The following is a 23,397-nucleotide window of genomic DNA, read 5'->3' as shown; positions in this document are numbered from 1 at the left end:
TGGAAAGGCATGTACTAGTCAGGGATGGTCAGCATCGATTTGTTAAAGGAAGGTCTTGACTCACAAATTTGATTGAATTCTTTGAGGAAGTGACAAGAAGGGTTGTTGAAGGTAGTGCAGTGGATGTTGTGTACATGGATTTTAGCAAGGCATTTGACAAGGTCCCACATGTCAGATTTGTCAGGAAAGTAAAAGCCCATGGGATTCAGGGTAATGTGGCAAACTGGATCAAAGGTTTGCTTTGTAACAGGAAACAAAGGGTAATGGTCGATGGATGCCCTTGCGAATGGAAAGTTGTTTCAAGTGGTGTTCCACAGGGCTCAGTGTTGGGACCCTTGCTGTTGTGTTATATATTAACAATTTGGACATGAACGTGGGGGCATGATTGGGAAATTTGCAGATGACACAAAGATTGGCTGAGTAGTGGATAGTATAGAGGATAGCCATAATCTCCAAAATGATCTAGATGGGTTGGTGGAATGGATGGTAAAGTGGCAGATGGATTTTAACATAGAGCAGTGGGAGGTCAAACAGTTACAAGGATTACAAAATAAATGGGAATATACTAAGAGGGGTGGATGAAGTGAGAGATCTTGGTGTACAAGTGCACAGGTCCCTGAAGGCAGCAGTTCAAGTAGACAAGGTTGTAAAGAAGGCATATGGAATGCTCTCCTTCATTGGCAGATGTATAGAATATAAAAGTAAGGGTATAATGTTGAATTGTGAGGCCACAACTGGAGTATTGTGTGCAGTTCTGGTCACCACATTACAGGAAGGACGTAATAGCTCTGGAGAGAGTGCAGAGGAGGCTTACAAGAATGTTGCCAGGGTTAGAAAAGTTTAGCTATGAAGAGAGATTGGATAGGTTGGGGTTATTTTCCTTAATTAAAGAAAGCTGAGAGGTGACTTGATTGAGGTGTACAAAATTATGAGGGGAATAGATTAAGTGGACAGGATAAAATTGTTTCCCTTGATGGAGAATTCTAGAACCAGGGGACATAGATTCAAGGGAAGTGGCAGAAGGTGTAGGGGGGACATGAGGAAGAACATTTTTATGCAAAGGGCAGTGGGTGTCTGGAATTCACTGCCCAAGTTGGTGGTTTTAAAAAGTGCCTGGATCTGCACCTAAAGTGCTGTAAGCTGCAGGGCTATGGGCCGGGTGCAGGAAGGTGGGATTAGAAAGGGCACCTGGGTGTCCTTGGGCTGGCATGGACAAGATGGGCTGAATGGCATCCTCTTGTGCTGTAACTTTTCTATGGTTCTATGGTTCTATATCAGAAATAAGGGGAGATTGTCCTTGAGGCAATAATTTTAATTGTTATGGCTGATTTGGGTTAGCTGGTTTCTTGGTTGCTGTCAGATGAGGAAGATGTTGCAATTATTACAAAATCTCAGCTTCCTGGCAGATTTCTGATCGAATTGGCTTCTTGAACTGGGCGACACTCTTATTCCAAAAGAGAGAGAGAGGGAGAGAGTGCAGCCCTCAGCTTTTTCCCCTGCTGAAGATTGTCTGGACACCCCCTGTGTCACATGTAATCTCTCTCTTGTAGCTAGAAGCCTTGCCTTCACCCATTGTGTATTTCCAAGAGCTTTTGGTCCATCATTGCCCAGGCAACCTCTTTTAAAGGGCCCACAAATTAGTCCCACTGTTTCCCTCCAGCCCTGCAACATTTCCTCTTTCAAGAGGTACCTAGTTTCCTCTTGAAAATGATTCCTGATTATAATGAATCGCTACTGAAACCATCTTTTCCCCTCATGTTGCCTCTGCTACTATTGCTGAACACATTAAATCAGTGTCCTGGATTACTGACTCACCTGCCAGTGGAACTAGTTTCACGCTGCTAATGGGGGCGATGGTGGCACAGTGGGAATGACAAAGAGTTGGTTGTTCAGGCTGATGTGTGGGGGACATGGGTTCAAATCCCACCATAGTAGCTGCTGAAACTTGAAATTAATCAATCAGGAATTATGAAGCGAGGCTCAGTCACGGTAATGTCAATTTCTGTGAAAATCTGTCAGGTTCACTCATACCCCTTTAGAGAAGGAAATCTGCCATCCTTACCTGGTTTGGCCCATATGTGATTCAAGAGCCATAGTAATGTGGTTGTCTCTTAACTGCCCTTTGAAATAGTCTAGGGCAATTAGGGGTGGCCAGTAAATGGTGGCTTTCCCAGTGACACCCGCATCCCATGAAAGGATTAAAAAAAAATGTTTATGTTCATAATTCATGATGAACAACTCAAATAAATGTTCTTTTAATTTTCTCTGCTTTATGGGAACAACCCCAGCTTCTCCAATCCACCGGACTCTTTCATAATTTGAACACCTCCATTAAATCTCCCCTTCACCTTCTCTGTTGCAAGGATAACAGCTCCAGTTTCTCAAATCTTATGTCTCTGGTCTCATTGTGACTTTGTGCTGTGATAGCAACATGAAGTGCAAAATTTTACATCCTACTTATTCACCTGTCTAGGGAGTAGCGGGATGGAGGCTTGTAAATAACTGGTTAAACATCAGCCAGAGCACTGTATTTGATTGTAGTCCTAAACTTTACGAAGGACATTGAGACTTGGAGAAGATGCAGGGGAGATGTACGAGAAAGGTGGAAAGAATAAAGGACTTATGTGGGTATGACTTCTCTAATATCTTGACAGGGAACTTCACCAACTAGAAGTTCCCCTCCAGGTCACTCCCACACTGACTTGGAAATATATTGCCGTTCCTTCACTGCCGCTGGGTCAAAATCCTGGAACTCCCTCTTAACAGCACTGTGGGTGTACCTACACCACATGGACTGCAGCAGTTCAAGAAGGCAGCTCACCACCACCTTCTCAAGGGCAACGAGTGATGGTCAATAAATGCTGGCCTGGCCAGCAACGTTCACATCCAATGAATAAATGAAAAAGAAAAGTATTTTATTCTTTCTGCCATTCTTCCCTGCGTCCTTTCTAAGGTTCCAATGTCCTTCCTAAAGTTTGGGATTAGAATCGAACACAGTGCTCCAGCTGATGTTTAACCAGTTATATACAAGCCTCCACCCAGCTACACAAGCTCCCTAGATGGGTGAATAAATGGGTGGTAAAATTTTGCACTCCATGTTTCTATCTATAGAAAAATCACAATGAGACCTGAGACCTATAAGACTTGAGAAAGTGAGACTGTTCTCCTTGGAGTGGAGAACGTGAAGGGGAGATTGGATATAAGTGTTCAAAAATTATGAAACAGGCTGATAGACTAAATAAAGAGGTAAAAACAAAAAAACTGCGGATGCTGGGAATCCAAAACAAAAACAAAAACAGAATTACCTGGTAAAACTCAGCAGGTCTGGCAGCATCGGCGGAGAAGAAAAGAGTTGACGTTTCGAGTCCTCAAATAAGGAGGAACTGTTTCCAACTGGCAGAGGGGGGAACCTGGGGAGAATTTGTTTATACAGTGAGTTGCTGTGGTCTGGAATACATGGCCTGAAAAGGTGGAAGCAGATTCACACCTAATTTTCAAAAGGGGATTGAATAAATACTCGAAGGAGAAAAAAATAGTTGCAGGACTGTGGGGACTGGGCAGGAGAGAGGGAGTAATTGGACAGTTCTTTCAAATACCTGGCACAGGCACAATGGGCCGAATGGCCTTCTTCTGTGCTCCATCATTCCATGATTCTAAGTGAGTCACTACATTTCCATAAAATTAATTGCAAGTGATCCATATTATGGCTAATCTAGTACATTAATTCTGCAGTTAAGGTTGGCACTAAGTTGTGAAAAGCTATCTATAAATATAACTTGCCTGACAATTTCCTAAACATTCATCTATCTGAAAGCACACAGACATTGCAGAGGCACAATCGAGCAGTGCTGACAATGTACCATTAAAGCAAGGCTTTGTTGCAAAAAGAATCCATTAACACTAGCATTCAAATAATCAATGTTATGCACTTGTGGCTAAGTTAAGTCACTATGTCAAAAATCGATAAAATAAATGCTAATTTATCATAATACATTCGGAATACGTCAGCTGTGATGCCTCTCAAATGTCTAATGATGGCCTCTCATTGATAGCCATGCCTGACACTGTTTGGATAAATATATTTGTACACTGTGGCTTGTCAAACCCATGTCACATCTGATATCATTTTTTTTATTCATTTACAGGATGTGGGCATCGCTGGTTAGGCCAGCATTTATTGCCCATCACTAGTTGCCCTTGAGGAGGTGGTGGTGAGCTGCCTTCTTGAACCGCAGCATTTGGTGTAGGTACACCCACAGTGCTGTTAGGGAGGGAGTTCCAGGATTTTGACCCAGCCACAGTGAAGGAACGGCGATATATTTCCAAGTCAGGATGGTGAGTGGCTTGGAGGGGAATTTCCAGGTGATGATGTTCCCATGTGTTTGCTACCGTTGTCTTTCTAGATGGTAGAGGTCATGGGCTTGGAAGTTGCTGCCTAAGGAGCCTTGGTGAGTTTCTGCAGTGCATCTTGTAGATGATACACACAGCTGCTACTATGCATCAGTGGTGGAGGGAGTGAATGTTTGTGGAAGGGGTGCCAATCAAGCGAGCTACTTTGCCCTGGATGTTGTCAAGCTTTTTAAGTGTTGTTGGAGCTGCTCTCATCCAGGCAGATGGAGAGCATTCCATCACATTCCTGAGTTGTGCCTTGCGGATGGTGCACAGACTTTGGGGAGTCAGGATGTGAGTTACTTACCACAGAGTTCCCAGCCTCTGACTTGCTCTTGTAGCCACAGTATTTATATGGCTAGTCCAGATCAGTTTCTGGTCAATGGTAACCCCCAGAATGTTGATGGAGGGGGATTAAGCAATGGTAATGCCATTGAATGCCAAGGGATGATGGTTAGATTCTCTCTTGTTGGAGATGGTAATTGTCTGGCACTTGTGTGGTATGAATTTTATTTGCAACTTGTCAGCCCAAACCTGTCTATTATCCAGGTCTTGCTGAATTTGAACATGAACGTGTAAATAAGGGTTTTGGGCAGTAGCCATTTTGCAAACCCCATGGAACATGGTGTCAAAAGTGTGTAGCTGGGATTGAGTGGACTTTTATTGCTTTGAGCGAGCCAGCAGCTATGAGAAATGGCAGAGAATAATTAAACCTTCAGTCTGCAACTTTGTGTAGGACATTGACTGCTGGGTGAGTCCGTGTGGCAATAAATATCCCAGTACTTGCTCCTATTTAGATGAAGGGGGATTGAGGGTGATTTGGAAAGTATTCCAATCTTAATGGTAGAATTATGAGATTCCCACAGAGTTGAGCAAGAAACATGAACAAATAAGAGTAACAATTCTGTTATCAGTGCTGGGGAAAGAGTGCTACAAGCTGTATTGCATCCTAGACCACACTGATCAGCAGAAAAGCCAGACTTGTGGTTTAACATTAGAGCTCAGTAAGAGAGGGATAATACTGATCAGCATGGGACTGAACTGAGGCATCTAGCTAAATCTTGTGAGGGTGGGCAACTGAAGGATGGTCTGATTAGAGATAGGATTGTCTTTGGAACACGTGATCCTGTCATGACAGCATGTCTGCTGAGAGAGGAGAAACTTACTTTCAAGAAAGTTATTGAAACGTGCAGAAGCTCTGAGGTTGCTCATTATCGGCTGAAGAGTATTGTTGGGAGAACTGATGAGCCTTTGCATTATGGCGAGAGGCAGTCCAAGTACAAGTCAATGAAGAAACAAAAGGAGAATAAACAGAAGGGCCAGCAGAATGACCAAGGCTATGGTACTGGGTGTGAAAACTATTGGGGACACCACAAGAAGGAAAAGGAAGCTTGTCCAGTGTGGGGAAAGCAGTACTCTAATTGCAAGAAGTTGAACTACTTCAGATGCAAGTGTTTTGCTGGAAAGAAGAACACAAACCTATAAAGATGTTTTCTGGAGAGATTTCGGGTGATGACTTTGGTGAATCACTCCACACCCTTGAAGATGTTGGTGTAAGTGACCAAAAATGAAGCCATTGAAGGTTGATTTGAAGCTCTCTATGATAAGATGATGCTGGCCTCGAGATGAGAAACTAAGCTGAGAGTCCAGTGCAATGGGAAGAAAGAAAATCTGCAGCTCCAGATAGTGAGCAATAAAAACCCAGTCATATCTGAGACATGCCAAAAGCTTGGACTGGTAAGCCAGCATGTTCCAGAAGAGGTTTGCTGTAAACGAACAGTCTAAATCATCTGCAATATAAGATCACATGAGGTGAGAGCCTACTGAGGGATAGTTCTATGTGAAGCCTTGTGCTCAGCCTTGTCCTGTGTATAGCTAGAAGAATGTTTAATCAATGGTAAAGTTTACCAACAACCTTGCCTTCAGCAGTCATTATTGATCCTCATCAAGGACAACCTAAGCTGAGACCCACAATGATGATAACAGAGCACTTTGGATGTCTTTCTGACGAATACCATCTTGAAGTTGATGAGAGTATGAGGCGGACACAACATCTTTTGCTGAGGGTTCCTGCTGCCCTCAAATCCAGCCTGAAAGACAAGATAGAGGAGTTGAAAAGATGACAGTAATAAAGAAAGTGACAACGTATTCAAACTGGCAACCTGGCAGTAGTGAAACAACATGGAAAGTTGAGAAGGTGCATAAATTCAAGGGACATCAGTAAAATTTTGAAGAAATCTCACCACCTCATGCCAATCATTGAAGAAACTCTACCACAGCTTGCCAAGTCAAAGGTCTTTACTACCTTAGATGTGAAAGATGTGTGCTGACAAATTAAGTTGGACGAAAGCATCAGTTTTCTAACTCTGCTCTGAATGCCATTTGGGAGTTACAGATGCTTGTGCATGCCATTTTGCATTTCTACTGCTCTGGAAGAGTTATCAACACCGACAGCATGAAATAGTCAATGATCTCCTAGAACTGGAAGCGATTGTGAATGATTTGCTTGTCTATCAATGTATAGACACAATGGGAGAAGCCATCGCCGACCATGATGAGAATCTGGTCAGGCCGCTGGAGAAAGCTTCTCAGATGAACCTGAAGCTAACCATGAAACAAAACCAGCAAATGAAGATGACTGAAGTCAAGTACATAGGTTATGTACTAACAGTTAAAGGACTTTGCCCAAATACTGACAAGGTGCAAGCTGCAGCAGAGGTGCACAAGCTGACAGAAGTGAAGTTGGTTCAACAATTTGTAGGATTTGTGAATTACCTAAACAAGTACCTGCCCAATTTGCCTTCAGAGGGTGAACCTCTACGCAGGCTCACTGCAAAGGATGCTCAATGGTAATGGGCGCAGAAAAAGAAACGTCTTCCACTCACATCAAACAGCTTGTGGTGGCAACACCAATGCTGAGAAACCATGATGCCATTGATGAAGTTATCCTGCAGTGTGATGCCAGCAAGTCAGTACTGGGAGCAATCCTCGTGCAGCAAGGACAACCTGTTACTTCTGCATCCAGATTGTTAACGCAAACTGAACGACACTAATCACAGATTGAGAAGCAGTGCCTGGCTATTGTATTTTCTTGTGACCGTTTTAATCAGTACCTGTTTGGGAGAGAGAAAGCGATGACCACAAGGCACTTCAAAGCAACTTTCTCAAACTGCTTCCATCTGCTCCAAAGGGTTTGCAAATGTCATTACTTCATTCGCAGAGACGTCACTTGGCAGTGAAGTACAAGCAAGGGAAGCAGATATAAATTGCCAATATGCTGTTGTGAGCCACAATCCCTTTGAAGGAATTTGATGATGCTAGTACAGAGTGAGAAACCTCCCAAGTTTAACAAGAAGCAACAGCACAGAAGTCATCAACCTAGTAGAGGCATTGAATCTGACAGACCAGCGTCTTGCTCAGATCAAGAGAAGTACACAATGAGATGCAGCAATGAGAAACCACCTAGGATACACCTGTTGCTATAAGAGGGTATTGGGCATAGAGAAATGAAGTGAAAAGATGGCACCTTGTACAAAGGGTGTAGAGTCAAGATCACTAAAAAGAGGAGGGATGCTGAAGTGTATGCATACAAGCCATTAAAGAATCGAGTTGAGTCTAAGGAATAAAGAGTAATGCTCTACTGGGCTCACATGAATAATGAGATTAAGGACCACATCAGCCAGTGCAGTGCTTCTAATGAGCAGACTAGAAAGGACAAACGATTTTTTGTTCATGTGTGATTAATTTTCTTTACGAACTATTTATGTTGAATAACTTGCAAACGATAGGGCATGTATTCTTTTTTCTCTTTTTGTGAAAATGGGGATGTTTGGATAGATGCCTTTGTACATGTGGAGTGTCCTGCTCATGTGACCTCTGATGTCAATTTGTGTACATAAAAGTTTTGGGCAGTAGCCATTTTACACACCAGATGGAACAAACACCTAGGAAGCCTCCCATCGTTCATCATCACAAGAAGTAATAAATTATCCCATCCATAATACCAGGATATTGTTCAAAATACAAAAAAAGTATTGTGCCCAGTTTATTCAGGAAATTAATTTCCTGAAAGCATTTGCACACTCACTATTCCATGTTACCGACAGTGCCTCTGTTATTTATTTACTTCATGCTTTGAAGAAATTCAGATTGCTCAGTTTAATTCTCCATTTATTGAAAGCAGCTGTCTTGTAATTACCCTTGCAGATACTCTGCTTGTGCACTGTGTCTGTACCTTCCTATCTGCTAGCTCAGGCATCTCACGAGCTGTATCATTGACATGCTAAACAGGAATAAATATGCTTTGCCAGACTGTGTCCATGCAGCATAGATTACAAGGTATTACTTCTCCCGTTTTCTACTTTCCTCTACAGAAATTGATGACTCACGATGACAAGAACAGCAAGCTGCCATCACATCACATCATTAGCACAGTGAAAGGTCCGAAGACACTAACTAAGATATCAAAAGGCAATTTTATGATTCTCCTGTCTACAATGTTTAGGAGAGTAAGAGGGAGAGGGCAGAGCATTTGATTCACAGCCCAATTTTCTACTTTTGCTATTTTCCAGATGGGAAACATTCAGGCAGGAAAAATGGACATGTTTTCTTCCACGTCCAAATGCTCAGCAGCCTCTGTCAGCTCACAGGACTAAAAGGCAGCAGTGCGAGCCATGACAATAAAACCTGGATGACTCTATCACCATCCTTCAAGCGGGAGCCTAGCCAAAACTGTAACCTATCCCTCAGATGGGATTTTCGCAGACGGAAACATTCTGTTCACTGTATTATAATCAGGAGTGGGAAGCCAACCCCTCCTCGCTCCTGCTGTAGATGAAGGCATGCTGAGGTACCCGTGAAAATGGCTAACTGGGTAATCTGGAACCTATCAATTGAATGGCTATTCCACACAAGGAGATATGAATGACCCTCCCATATTAGTTCATTCATTCAGTGAGGTCTGGCAATCCTCCCAATCCTTCATTCCTTAAAGCAGAGTTTTCCCCTCCATTCCTTTAAGTCCATTCCACGTATCTATCACTCTGTACATGGAGAACAATTCCTTTATTATCAGTATTAAATTATACATATATTCAGACGCAAGGACCTTCATCTGCAGGCAAAGGGAACACACCCAGGCATTGTGCCACTTTTGGATCAAGCAAAAGAGTGGGGGACAATAGTTTCCTGATACATTCTCCGTGGCAACACCTTGACCAATTAGAGTTGATTTGCCAACCAATCAGCACCCCTTTATTCACACAGTATAAATTGTTGCTCCCTTTGAAATGTGTCATTGTGATTGTCTTGATGAGTGCAAGATGAAAATCTTCGACAGCATGTTTCTCTTTTCAGCAACACTCGAGCATTAAATTTGTATGTAACAAGTGTGAACTTTGTTCTCTCACAGTTCAGGTTAATGTGATTTTCCAAACTACCTTCTCATAAGTTGTTGTCATCTTCTGCGCATTTGTAAGATGGTCTTTCGGATGCCTCAATTTAATGTTGGGAAGGTCACAATTCCTCATACCATCCAGTGCAAAAACCTATGAAGTCAACAGCAAAGCTGAAATTACAGAGTAAAGGGTGAATGGTTATGTTAATGAGACCAGGATATTTATTGATGATGTAAGCATGACATCGAGGTCAGATGACCAAGTGGCTCCAAGTGATTGGGAGGCAGAGCAGTCTGTGTCTTGGGAACCATGTACTTACTATGAAGCCTTGAAATTAGTGTAAATAAATAATTTTTAGTAAAATCCTACACCGACTATCTCAAGTCACTCATAGAGTAAGTTCAACCTCCTTGGAACAGAAATGACTATTTTAATTGAAATTGAGCTTGGGGGATGAAAGTGCCTGTTAAACAGAGTAATAGATCATTACATTGTACAGTTTAGTGTTACTTAATATCAACAGTTTGGGATGGAATCTCACCCACTTTCTTACCTAATCCAAATTCCCACACTATTACAATTTCTTTCAAGAGGCTATATTGAAACTTGGAATGAATGAGACACTGGGGGAGGTAATTCATCCCATCATATATGTTCCGACTCTTTGAAAGAGCTATCGAATTAGTCATCAATCCTCCGCTCTGCCCCCACTCTTATTTTTTGGTGTTCAAGTATTCATTCAATTTTGAATCTGCTTTCACCACCCTTTCCACCAACGCATTCCACATCATCAAAACTCATGGAGTAAATGAGTTCTGCTAATCTCACCTCTGGATCTTTTGCCAATTATTTTAAATCTGCATCCTTTGGTGGCCAATCCACCTGCCAGTGGAATTACTCTATCGAAACTCCTCAGAATTTTGAGCACCTTCAATAAATCTCCCCTGAACCTTTTATACTCTATGGTGAACTGTCCCAGCTTCCCTTGTCTCCCTCCAGAGCTGAAATTCCTCATCCCTGCCTTGTTTCTGGTTAATCTCCATGTTGGTTTAGAAGGTGAACTCTTCCAAATGGGAGTCGTGGAGTTTTGCCTGTTGTTTTGGAGAGCTGATGATGATTCTAATAGTTAGATGTCAGGGTGCAACAACTATAAAAATAAAAGGATAGTATGCAGTGGTGAACAGATGCTCATGTACATCAACAGCCTCCACTAGCTGTGTAATCAATGGCAGTCTCTGGGGTATCCTATCGATAAAACAGTCTAAGTGTAATATATCTTAGCTGTCACTTTCCTAAATATTATCTGCCAGACCCAGAGAAAGAAGAATACATGCTGTCATTGTTTCATCAGCATCACAATCAAGAAACAGCTTTGTTCGAATTTGCAAACAGCACTACCTCCTAAAATGACAATTTTTGAGTTTCTTAATGCTTAAACGTGCGAGTGGATCCTTGGAGGTGGATCAAAATTTATTTTAATCTTTCAGGATGGGAGGTGAAATTCATGAATTTGTGAATTCAAACCCCTGAACTGCAAGAAGATTATAAAACAGGAATTGTTTATCTCACCGGCATCAAATCTTTATGAACGTTAATGGGAAAGCTTAACTTAAAGGGACAAGCTATTTACAATGGACATTCCTGGCCTCTGCTCCAGATCCACTAGGAGACTGTCGAGGGCTGAACTATTGATCTCTAACCAGCTGGGTAGTAGAGTTTAGTCGGTGGATCTCCTGTTGCTAATTTCCCATGACCACATGACCCAGATTATCTTGTCTCCCAGACACGAGGGAAATCCCTCTCCTTGGGGTTTATTGGAACCAGGGGTGTGGAGAGACCCACAGGGCTGACCAGCTGCCTTGCTTCGTGCTCACCCCCCACCATCACCACCTGCTGCTGGGGGTTCCGCTATGCACTTCCCTGCTAAGAGTTGCCATCCCAGCAACCACACAGAGCACACGTTGACTGCTAACTGAGCAATCGCGTGATTAGCAGGTTCAACTGAGCTGAGGCAGCTAGCATATTCGAGTCCGCAATGGTGTCAGCATTCCCTTATTCAGCATCAGTCTGGGTAAATGGTAAGGATTGGAATGATATCCGGCATTTGTTCGAGATGACCTGCTCAGCCCCTCCTCCAACTGGCACTTTTAATAGGATCCACGCCTCGTAATGGTCAGTCACGCTGGAGTCTGGGTCAGCCATGTCTCCAGGGACTGCATGGTCAGCAGCACTGGTTGCTCCAGTTAAAGGCTCCCTGCCTGATCTCTCTGCATCTCATCGCAGCACCAGAGTCAGCCTCCTCACACTGCATACACCTCCAGAATCCCGGTCGTACACACTCCAGGATTCCCCATCGCTGCCCGACTCCTGTTCATTTGAGCCATTACCCGCTGACACTTTAGGTTCAGCAATGCCGCTGAGTGAGCTATTTACCTGCACATTACCCCAGGCTTTTGGCCTTGAGCAATTCCCATCTGTGAACCATTTTCTAAGGATGTCCTCCAACTACAGGTTCAACAACAAAAGGCATAGGTGTGGCCACCAGTGTCAAGCCGTTTGATGACTTTGTGAGGTTCAGGATCCCAGGCAACCTGCATCTTATTCCAACCCCTGACATTCCTGTTCCAGAGGAATACTCTTGCACCAGTCGGAAGGTCCACCTTGTCTGTTTTGTGATTGTGTAGATTTTTTCTTCACAGCTTTTCTTTCTCAGTCCTGTTGGATGCCATTTCGATTGGCTGGTGTAGCCTCACGTGATGCTGAGCGATTCACTTGTCAACTTGGTTATCTATGTAAGGAAGTGTGGTGAGCCCAGGAGACTTTAGTTCAAAGGGTTAAGAGATGGGATATGCTAATATATAATGTAGATGATGATTTATCACTGACACTAGTTAGTCTCATTTTAGACTCCCAAGAAAGAGGTAGGCATCATGCCTAAAAGCTATATGCCTACTCTGTAACCTGTTTAGACGTAGCACTAATAAACAAATGTTAAGCAGGTACCAGAGTATGTCTACAGTTAGTAGAACCAAGTCCTACACCAAGAGCCCAAGGTAAAAGGATCCAACCTCAGTATATGGTGGCAGCAATGGAGACATTGATGTAAAACAGCACATCGGTGTTAAAGAAGGAACTACAGAGCGAAGAAACCTTTGAATGCAGCTCAGGAAATTTTGGTGGAAGCAGATAGTCTTAATCCAGACTACTGGTTAAATTCAAAGCTTTGATACTTCTTTTAAAATTGTTACTAGGGTGGTTGTTATCATGTTAGCAGATGACCTTGACTGACTTCAACTGATGACCCTTTATCCATCAGACATCAAGTTACGAGGTTCAGGAGGCATTGACCTTCCGAAGAAAGGCAGGATTATTGCTCCCCTTAGCTACAGACCGTTGATTCTCTCTATGTTCCTCACAATCAATGTACATCCTTACTGAGTATCAATATTAGCATACTTCTAGAAATCCTCGAGAAACCAGATGATGTTCATAATTTGAATGACTCACTGTCCTTCATGCAACAATGGCAAGTAACATTCATGCCACACAAGTGTCAGGCAATGACTACCTCCAACAAGAGAGAATCTAACCATTGCTCCTTGATATTCAATGGCATTACCATCATTGAATCCCTCACTATCAACATTCAGGGGGTTACCATTGACCAGAAGCTGAGCTGGACTAACCATATAAATACTGTGGCTACAAGAGCAGGTCAGAGGCTAGGAATCGTGTGATGAGTAACTCACCTCCTGACTCCCCAAAGCCTGTCCACCATCTACAAGGCACCAGTCAGGAGTGTGATGGAATACTCCCCACTTGCCACAGCACTCAAGGAGCTTGACACCATCCAGGACAAAGCAGCCGGCTTGATTGGCATCACAAACATTCATTCCCTCCACCACCAACACACAGTAGCAGCAGTGTTTACCACCTACAAGATGCACTGCAGAAATTCACCAAGGCTCCTTTGACAGCACCTTCCAAACCCATGACCACTACCATCTAGAAGGACAAGGGCAGCAGATAGATGGATACATCACCACCTGGGAGCTCACCTCCAAGTCACTCACTATTGTAACTTGGAAATATATCACTGTTCCTTCGCTGTCGCTGGGTCAAAATCCTGGAACTCTCTCCCTAACTGCACTGTGGGTGTACCTACACCACATGGACTGCAGCGGTTCAAGAAGGCAGCTCACCACCACCTTCTCAAGGGCAACTAGGGATGGGCAATAAATGCTGGCCCAGCCAGTGAGGCCCACATCCCATGAATGAATTTTTTAAAAAGTCTTCAATCTTTCACTTAGAAGTAGTGGAAATTCAACTTTCAGAAGCTGAGGAAGTTTATATACTCGGCAGTAAGTCCCTTTCTTTCACAAAGGCATCATCCACTAAATGTGGGACAGACAAGCAAGTTAGGAATCTCCCAGTTCTTCATGAAGTAAGGTCAGAGGTGGAAGATACAAAAGGCACTGCATCTCCATGAAGACCTGCTCTTCCTGAATTGCTCCTTCCTAGAGATTGATGAGGAAGAATCCCTTGCTGTACTGAGTGACTTCTTGAAGATTGAATGATTCATCTTTCCCATTGATGGGTGCACCTTATGAAGTCTCAGATGCCTTTTTTGAGGACGGAGCTTTGTTTCTACTGGCTGATTAGCATTCGGGTCTTAGTTCTACTGAATCTACCGATGTATTGCTTACTTTATCTCCTATTTTCCATGAAGAGTCTTCCACAGAGGATGCTTTGCCTGAGTCCAAGTTAGAGTCCAGAGAGGATCAGGCTATTGGAGAGCTGGTACCTTCCCAGCGTGAAAGTCAATTGCCACCCATACATCAGTCCCAGCCGAAGGTCTCTTCCTGTCAGGGCTCAAGATCTGCACAGAAGCTACGACAGAATAATTAGCCCTCCTAAAGCCTTGCCATCCTGTGCAGCAAGCTAGTCTCTGAGTTACTTGTCTACAGGAAAGTTGTCTTCATCTTGTCATTGAGATTTGTCCCAGTGCAGAAGATGGTCTGTCTCATCATCATTTTCTCAGCAATTCCTCCCACTGCAGCTTCACACAGAGAAAATTGTAACTCTCTTACCATTGCCTACAATAAATCAATGTTCCTTCAGAGATGTCATTGGGAAATCATCTCTACTTCTTTTCCTGCTAGGCTTACTGGAACTTAGTTATTTTTCCCTTTGACATCTAAGCTCATTGAAATCTAAGACCTTCACTGCCTTTTCAGTCTTCGACACAGCTATGATAGTCTTCCCAAGAATTGAAGATCATTCCTCATCTAAAGCTTCTTCCCAGAATCCTTCGAGGGAGTAGCAAGTTCCTCAGAGTGTCGTGAATTCTTCTCTTCTTGCCCCAGAGGGTTCATAGGTCAATTATTTTTGGTCTTCTCTTTTGGATCATTCTATTGTTGAAATGTCTTTGTTCTTACAGTTCAGTCATCCTGCAACCTACACTCAGCCTCCCAGCTATGCTGACAGCAATGCTGATGAAGTGCAGTCCTATTCTACAGGTAATGATGTCCCAACAGATGCAGAAGCTCTTATGACCATAAGCTGCCTTCCCTCAGGGTTGAGAATACTAATGGAGATTGATTTCCACAGGAGAAGAGTGAGAGTTGGAGTTGAGTAGAATCAGTAGGTTGAAAATAGGAGTTACTGAAATGCATTGTAAATAGTTAAAAACATAGGCTTGTAACTTACGAGCTCCCCAGCACAGGATTGGGGTGTACCCCAAAGTTGCGCTGTGGAATCCTTCTGGGAAGTTCCCAGGCGAGGGTTTGCATGGCAATTGCCTAGAAATGCTCACTTCATCTGGACAATTGCTCTGTGTTGGGAGGTATCCGAAAATATGGTTTAAATCGCAAACTCTGTATTGTTCAGCCAGGGTTTACACCAATGGTTACTCAGAAAAAATTAGGAGAATTAAAACCTCTTCTAACTTCTGAGTAACTATTGTAAAGATCCAGGCCAATCCCACAGGACTCTTTCCACGCCCCCAACCACCCCCCCAACAACAGGACTCACCCCACCCCATACCCCCCCGAGAGCTCCCAATCCCCCTCAAATAACTCACCCCTGACCTCCAAGCCCTCAACCCCACGACCTCCAAATCCCCACCCCCTGAGCTCTGACACCCCCCCAATCCCTGACCTCTGATTCCCCACACCCCGACCTCCAACACACCCTAACCCCCTACCTCTGATTCCCCGCCCATGACCTCCAACCCCCATGTCCTGACCTCTGACACCCGACCCCCCCACTGACCCCTAACATCCCCACCCACCCAGACCTCGGACATGGCCGCCCCCACATACGTCCGGCCTCTCATTATCCTCACCCCCCCCCCGGACCTCGGACCCACAACACCCCTGGACCTTGAACGCCCCCCACAACCACCCCAGAAATCAGCACCCCCTCCTCACCAAAAACCTCCCGGGACCTCAGTCCTCCCACATGAACCCCATGGAGTTCCAACGCCCCCTCAAGAACCTCCCAGAACTCCAATCAAGCTTCTCCCCTGACCTCGGATCCCCACCCCTACCCCAACTCCATACCTTGGCCCTCATCCCCTCCACGAGCTTCCGCCCCACCCCCCCCTCCACCCCAGACCTCCAACCCACCCCCTCAGACCTCTGAACTTCATGACCCCCCCCCCCGCCCCACCCAATCCCCCCTGGATACCCCCGCCCACCAAAGCCTATCCACTTACCTCAGACACTTACCTTCCCCCTGGCCAGTCAATTTCCCTGGCCCTTTAATCTTACCCACTTTACAGCAGCAAGTGCCATAAAAAGGCTGCGTGGCCTCCCTGAATATGTTGGCGCTAGACTTCACTGGGGCCTGTGAGGATTCTTGCAGTGCAGGCCCCAGGCAGCTCCGGTGAACAGATATGTCGACATAATTTTCAAGACCAAGTAAGTAGGCATTAATTTTTTCTAATTCTTGCCGGCCAGCGCTTTCCGACACTAGTTGGAAGTTATGGCCCTTCATGTTGTTGTTAAAAAGTAAGAAGGCTTACTCGGTGGGCCGGGGAGTGTAGTATAAAGGATTAACATCTGGAATATGCTAATGTATGACATGGGTGACGATATATCACTGACATCAGTCAGTCATGTGTTAGAATCTTGAGAGAGGGATTGGAATGCTACCTGTTTAGACGTGGTACTAATAAACAAGTGATAAGCAAATACAAGAGTACGTCTACAGTCTGCCCAAGAATCAAATCCCATGTCTAGAGTCCAAGACCGAAGGACCCAACCTCATACCAGAGATGACCCACAGGAAAGAATGGGTTTTTTGCAAAGGAGAGATAGTTGTAGAATAGTCCATGGAGAAATGTGGGGTACTATTATAAGCATATATCAGTTCCGGAAGGTACTCAGGCCACTTTAGTTTATTCTCAGGAGGCAAAGTACGCAATTGGCCATGCAGAGTATGGTTGAAACGTTCGCACTGTCTAATACCTTCTAGTGTGGCTCCTGACAATATCATAGATCTTGCAGAGCTCCTGCAGGATCTTACTCTTGAAATTGTGCCCTTGGTCACTGTGGATCCAGCGTGCAACACAAAAATGGATGAACCAATCGTGTACTGACACTCTGGCTGTAGCTGAGGCCTTTTGGTCACAGGTGTGGATGGCCTGTGTGAACTTGGTGAATACACCTGTGAGTGATGGCAGAGTCAGAGGGCGGAGTTCCAGAGAGGTGAGTATAAAAACCCTATCTTGGGGATTCGCGGCCTAGTTCCAGGGAGCAGAGTCGGAGGGCGGAGTTCCAGAGCGGTGAGTATAAAAACCTGACATTGGGGATTCGTCGACTTCGGATCTTAAAAAAAAAAATTGAAAGCGGTGTCATGGTAAATCTGTGACCTGATTGGCTGTTAGAGAATCTACACTGAATTTGAAACTAAAACATTGTTAAATTAATTAAACCAAATAAATTAATCACTTAATTAATAAGTAGAGGGTATCTAGATCAGAATCAGGGGATTACTGTTCTTAGAATTTAGCAATTATAGTAGAAATCTAGCGCTAGGGAACGTATAGTTAATAAGGAATCAATAAGCAGTTAATAGATTTAAATTAATTTATTAAATAGTTCTAGAAATGGCAGTTGCTGGGGTGAAGTGCTTCACCTGTGGGATGTGGGAAATCTGTGATGCTTCAAGTGTCCCAGACAACTACACCTGCAGGAGGTGTACCCAATTGCAGCTCATCACAGACCCGCATGGATCGGTTGGAGCAGCAGTTGGATGCACTTAGGAGCATTCAGGTGGCGGAAAGCATTATTGACAGGAGTTTTATAGACGTGGTCACACCCAAGGTACAGACAGATAGATGGGTGACCGCTAGAAGGGGCAGGCAGTCAGTGCAGAAATCCCCTGTGGCTGTCCCCCTCTCTAACAGGTATACCGTTCTGGATACTGTTGGGGGGAATGGCCTATCAGGGCCAAACAACAGCAGTAGCCAGAGCAGTGGCACCACGGCTGTTTCTGTTGTTCAGCAGGGGGTTCAAAGCACAGAAGAGCAATTGTCATAGGGGACTCTATAGTCAGGGGCTCAGATAAGCGCTTCTGAGGCCATGAAAGAGACACCGGGATGGTTTGTTTCCTCCCTGGTGCCAGGGTCCAGGATGTCTCTGATCGGGTATGGGACTTTCTGAAGGGGGAGGGAGAATGGCCAGAGGTCGTGGTAAACATTGGTACTAAAGACATAGGCAGGAAGAGTGATGAGGTCCTGCAGCAGGAATTCAGGGAGTTAGGCAGAAAGTTAAAACACAGGACCGCTAGGATTACTCCCTGTGCCACATGCCAGTGAGGCTAGAAATAGGAAGATAGTGCAGCTAAACACGTGGCTGAACAGATGGTGTAGGAGGGAGGGTTTCCGATATCTGGATCATTGGGATCTCTTCCGGGGCAAGTGGGACCTGTACAAGAAGGACGGATTGCATCTAAACTGGAGGGGCACCAATGTCCTGGCTGCGAGGTTTGCTAGTGTCACACAGGAGGGTTTAAACTAGTATGGCAGGGGGATGAGAACCAGAGCAATAGGTCAGCAGGTGAAATAAATGACTGGGAACCAGTGAATATGGCCAGTAGGACTAAGAGGAAGGGCAGACAGGGAGAAATTACTGAACACAGTGGGACTGGGGGTCTGAAATGCATTTGTTTCAATGCGAGAACTATAACAGGCAAGGCAGATGAGCTTAGAGCTTAGATTAGTACTTGGGACTATGATGTTATTGCTTTAGAGACTTGGCTGAAGGATGGACAGGATTGGCAAACAAACATTCCAGGATTTAGATGTTTCAGGCAGGATAGAGAGGAATGTAGAAGAGGTGGGGGAGTTGCAGGGGAATATCACAGCTGTATGATAGGAGGACACCTCGGTGGGCACTTGCAGTGAGGCAATATGGGTAGAGCTCCGGAATAGGAAGGGTGTAGTCAAAACGTTGGGGGTTTACTATAGGCCTCCCAATTGCCGGCGGGAGATTGAGGAACAGTTATGTAAGCAGATTTTGGAAAGATGTAAAAGCAATAGGGTTGTTGTGGTGGATGATTTAACTTTCCCTATATTGACTGGGAATCACTTAGTGCTAGGGGTTTGGATGGTGCAGAATTTGTAAGGTGCATCCAGGAGGGCTTCCTGAGACAATATGTAGACAGTCCAACTAGGGAAGGGGCAATACTGGACCTGGTATTAGGGAATGAACCCGGCCAGGTGGTCAAAGATTCAGTAGGGGAGCATTTCGGGAAAAGTGACCATAATTCAGTAAGTTTCAAGGTACTGGTGGATAAGGATAACAGGAGTCCTCGGGTTAAGGTGCTTAATTGAGGGAAGGCTAATTATAACAATATTAGGCAGGAACTGAGGAATCTAGACTGGAGACGGATGTTTGAGGGCAAATCAACAACTGACATGTGGGGGGGCTTTCAAAAGTCAGTTGATAAGAATTCAGGACTGGCATGTTCCTGCCAGGATGAAGGATAAGTATGGCAAGTTTCAGGAAGCTTGGATAACGAAGGATATTGTGAGATTAGTCAAAAAGAAAACAGAAGCATTCGTAAGGGCTAGAAGGCTGGGAACAGATGAAGCCCGTGTAGAATATAAAGAAAGTAGGAAGAAACTTAAGCAAGGAGTCAGGAGGGCTAAAAGGGGTCATGAAAAGTGATTGGCAACCAGGATTAAGGAAAATCCCAAGGCCTTTTATACATATGTAAAAAGCAAAAGGGTAGCCAGGGAAAGGGTAGGCCCACTCAGGGACGGAGGTGGGAATCTGTGTGTGGAGCCAGAAGAAATGGGAGAGATACTAAATGAGTACTTCTCATCAGTATTCACCAAAGAGAAGGACTTAGTGTTCGATTTGTCTAGGGAAGAGTGTGTAGATAGCCTGGATCATGTTGAGATCAAAAAGAGGAGGTGTTAGGCGTCTTGAAGAATATTAAGGTGGATAAGTCCCCAGGGCCAGATGGGATCTACCCCAGAGTACCGAGGGAGGCAAGGGAGGAGATTGCTGGGGCCTTGACAGAAATCTTTGTATCCTCACTGGCTACGGGTGAGGTCCCAGAGGACTGGAGAATGGCCAATGTTGTTCCATTGTTTAAGAAGGGTAGCAGGGATAATCCAGGAAATTACAGACCAGTGAGCTTTACGTCAGTGGTACGGAAATTATTGGAGAAGATTCTTCATGACAGGATTTACTACCATTTGGAAGCAAATGGGCGTATTGGTGAGAGGCAGCATGGTTTTGTGAAGGGGAGGTCATGTCTCACTAACTTGTTTGAGTTTTTTGAGGAAGTGACAAAGATAATCGATGATGGAAGGGCAGTGGATGTTATCTACATGGATTTCAGTAAGGCCTTTGACAAGGTCCCTCATGGCAGACTGGTACAGAGGGTAAAGTCGCACGGGATCAGAGGTGAGCTGGCAAGATGGATACAGAATTGGCTTGGTCATAGAAGACAGAGGGTAGCAGTGGAAGGGTGCTTATCTGAATGGAAAGCTGTGACAAGTGGAGTTCCACAGGGATCAATGCTGGGACCTTTGCTGTTTGTAGTATACATAAATGATTTGAAGGAAAATGTAACTGGGCTAATTAGTAAGTTTGCAGATGACACTAAGGTTGGAGGAGTTGCAGATAGTGAAGAGGATTGTAAAAGGCTACAACAGGATATAGATCAGTTGGAAACTTGGGCGGAGAAATGGCAGATGGAGTTTAATCCGGGCAAATGCGAGGTAGTGCATTTTGGAAGGTCTAATACAGGCAGGAATTATGCAATAAATGGCAGAACCCTTAAGTGCATCGATGGGCAGAGGGATCTGGGTGTACAGGTCCACAGGTCACTGAAAGCGGCAACGCAGGTGGATAAGGTAGTCAGGAAAGTATATGGCTTGCTTGCCTTCATTGGCAGGGGTATTGAGTATAAAAGCTGGGAAGTCATGCTGCAGCTGTATAGAACCTTGGTTAGGCCACACTTGGAATATTGTGTGCAATTCTGGTCACCACATTACCAGAAGGATATGGAGGCGTTGGAGAGGGTGCAGAGGAGGTTTACCAGGATGCTGCCTGGTCTGGAGGTTATTAGTTATGAGGAGAGGTTGGAGAAACTCGGATTGTTCTTACTAGAGCGACGGAGATTGAGGGGCAACTTGATAGAAGTTTACAAAATTATGAGTGGCATGGACAGAGTAGATAGTCAGAAGCCTTTTCCCAAGGTGAAAGAGTCAATTACTCGGGGACATAAATTTAAGGTGAGAGGAGAAAACTATAGAGGAGATGTGTGGGGCAAGTTTTTTACGCAGAGGATAGTGAGTGTCTAGAATTCGCTTCCAGAGGTGGTGGTGGAAGCAGGTACGATAATGATGTTTAAGAGGCAGCTTGACAAATACATGAATAGGATGGGAATAGAGGGATACGGACCCTGGAAGTGCAAAATGTTTAAGTTGACGGGCAATATGATCGGCGCAGGCTTGGAGGGCCGAAGGGCCTGTTCCTGTGCTGTACTTTTCTTTGTTCTTTGTTCTTGTGTGTGAGAACATGCTTTTTCCCATTACTGCTGGGGTTGAGGATAACACAATCCATTGCGAGAACCTCTAAAGACCTGTTGGCAACCAGGGATCCCATGCTATGGTCAAGCCACTTCCCTGCTTTGCCCAAAGTAGTAGACCTCTCCGGTTTCGACACTAGCCGTCAATATCGGCAGTCATCCTGGGCCAGTAACACATCTCCTTGGTCAGCTCAGTTGTCCTTTCTGATGCCTTGTGCCCATCCTGATCATGAACTGCTGCCAAGACTTGACATTTGAGACTGCGGGGAAGGATGAGTTGCTTCATTTCTCCTGCATTGTCATGAACCATATGAACATACGAATTAGAATCAGAAGTAGGCCACTTGGCATGTTTAGTAAACGTTCTGTGAACCACTTCTTATGCATTTACATCCTTCCTTAAATAATGGATGGAATTTTACACAGGCAGGAATTTACAGTCCTGCCACATTCAACGGAGTGTTGAACAGCTCACTGCATTTTACAGCCCGGCCCCCGCCACGACAGTGCTGTACAATTCTGCCCAAGGAGACCATTACTGTACACAATACTCCAGATGTGGTCTCACCACTGCCCTGTGCAACTGCAACATGACCCCCCCTCCGCTTCTATATTCAATGCCTTCGCAATAAATGATAACACTTTATTAGCTTTCCTAATGACATACTGTGCCTGCATAATAACCTTTTTGCAATTCATGGACTAGGACACCCAGATCCCTCTGCACCTCAGAGCTCTGCAACTCCTCACCATTTAGATAATATGCTTCTTTTATATTCTTCCTTGTAAAATTCCTGGCAACTTCACATTTGCCCACATAATTCTCCATTTGCCAGATCTTTGCCTACTCACTTAGCCGATCTATATCCCCTTGCAGCCTCCTTGTGTCCTCTTCACAACTTACTTTCCTACCTATCTTTGTGTCATCAGCAAATTTAGCAACCGTTCCCTCAACCCCTTCAATACAAGTCATTTACATAAATTGCAAAATGTTGAGGTCCCAGCACTGATCCCTGTGCGCACCACTTGTCACATCTTGCCAACCAGAAAAGGACCATTTATGGTTACCCTCCGTTCCCTGTTACCTTGCTAATCCTCTGGACTTGCCAATATGTTGACCCCTATAACATGAGCTTTTATTTTCGGCAATAAACTTTGATGTGGCACCCTGATCAAATACCTTCTGAAAATCTAAATACAGTACACCCTCTGGCTCCCCTTTATCCACAGCACATGTTACTCTTTCAAAGAACTCTAATCAATTGGTTCAACATGATTTCCCTTTCATAAAACCATGTCGATTCTGCCTGATTGCCTTGAATTTTTTTATGTGCCCTGCCATAACATCTTTAATAATAGCTTCTACCATTTTCCCTACGACAGATATTAAACTAACTGGTCTGCAGCTTCCTGATTTTTGTCTCTCTCCCTTTTTGAATAAATGAGGTACATTTGCTCATTTCTAATTGAATGGTGCCCTCCCTGAATCCAGAGACTGTTGGAAAATTAAAGCAAATGCATCAACTATCTCACTAGCCGCTTTTTTCATGGCCAAAAC

This window comes from Carcharodon carcharias, chromosome 8, assembly GCF_017639515.1.
Source record: "Carcharodon carcharias isolate sCarCar2 chromosome 8, sCarCar2.pri, whole genome shotgun sequence".
Lineage (NCBI taxonomy): Eukaryota > Metazoa > Chordata > Chondrichthyes > Lamniformes > Lamnidae > Carcharodon > Carcharodon carcharias.
This window is presented reverse-complemented; position numbering follows the sequence as displayed.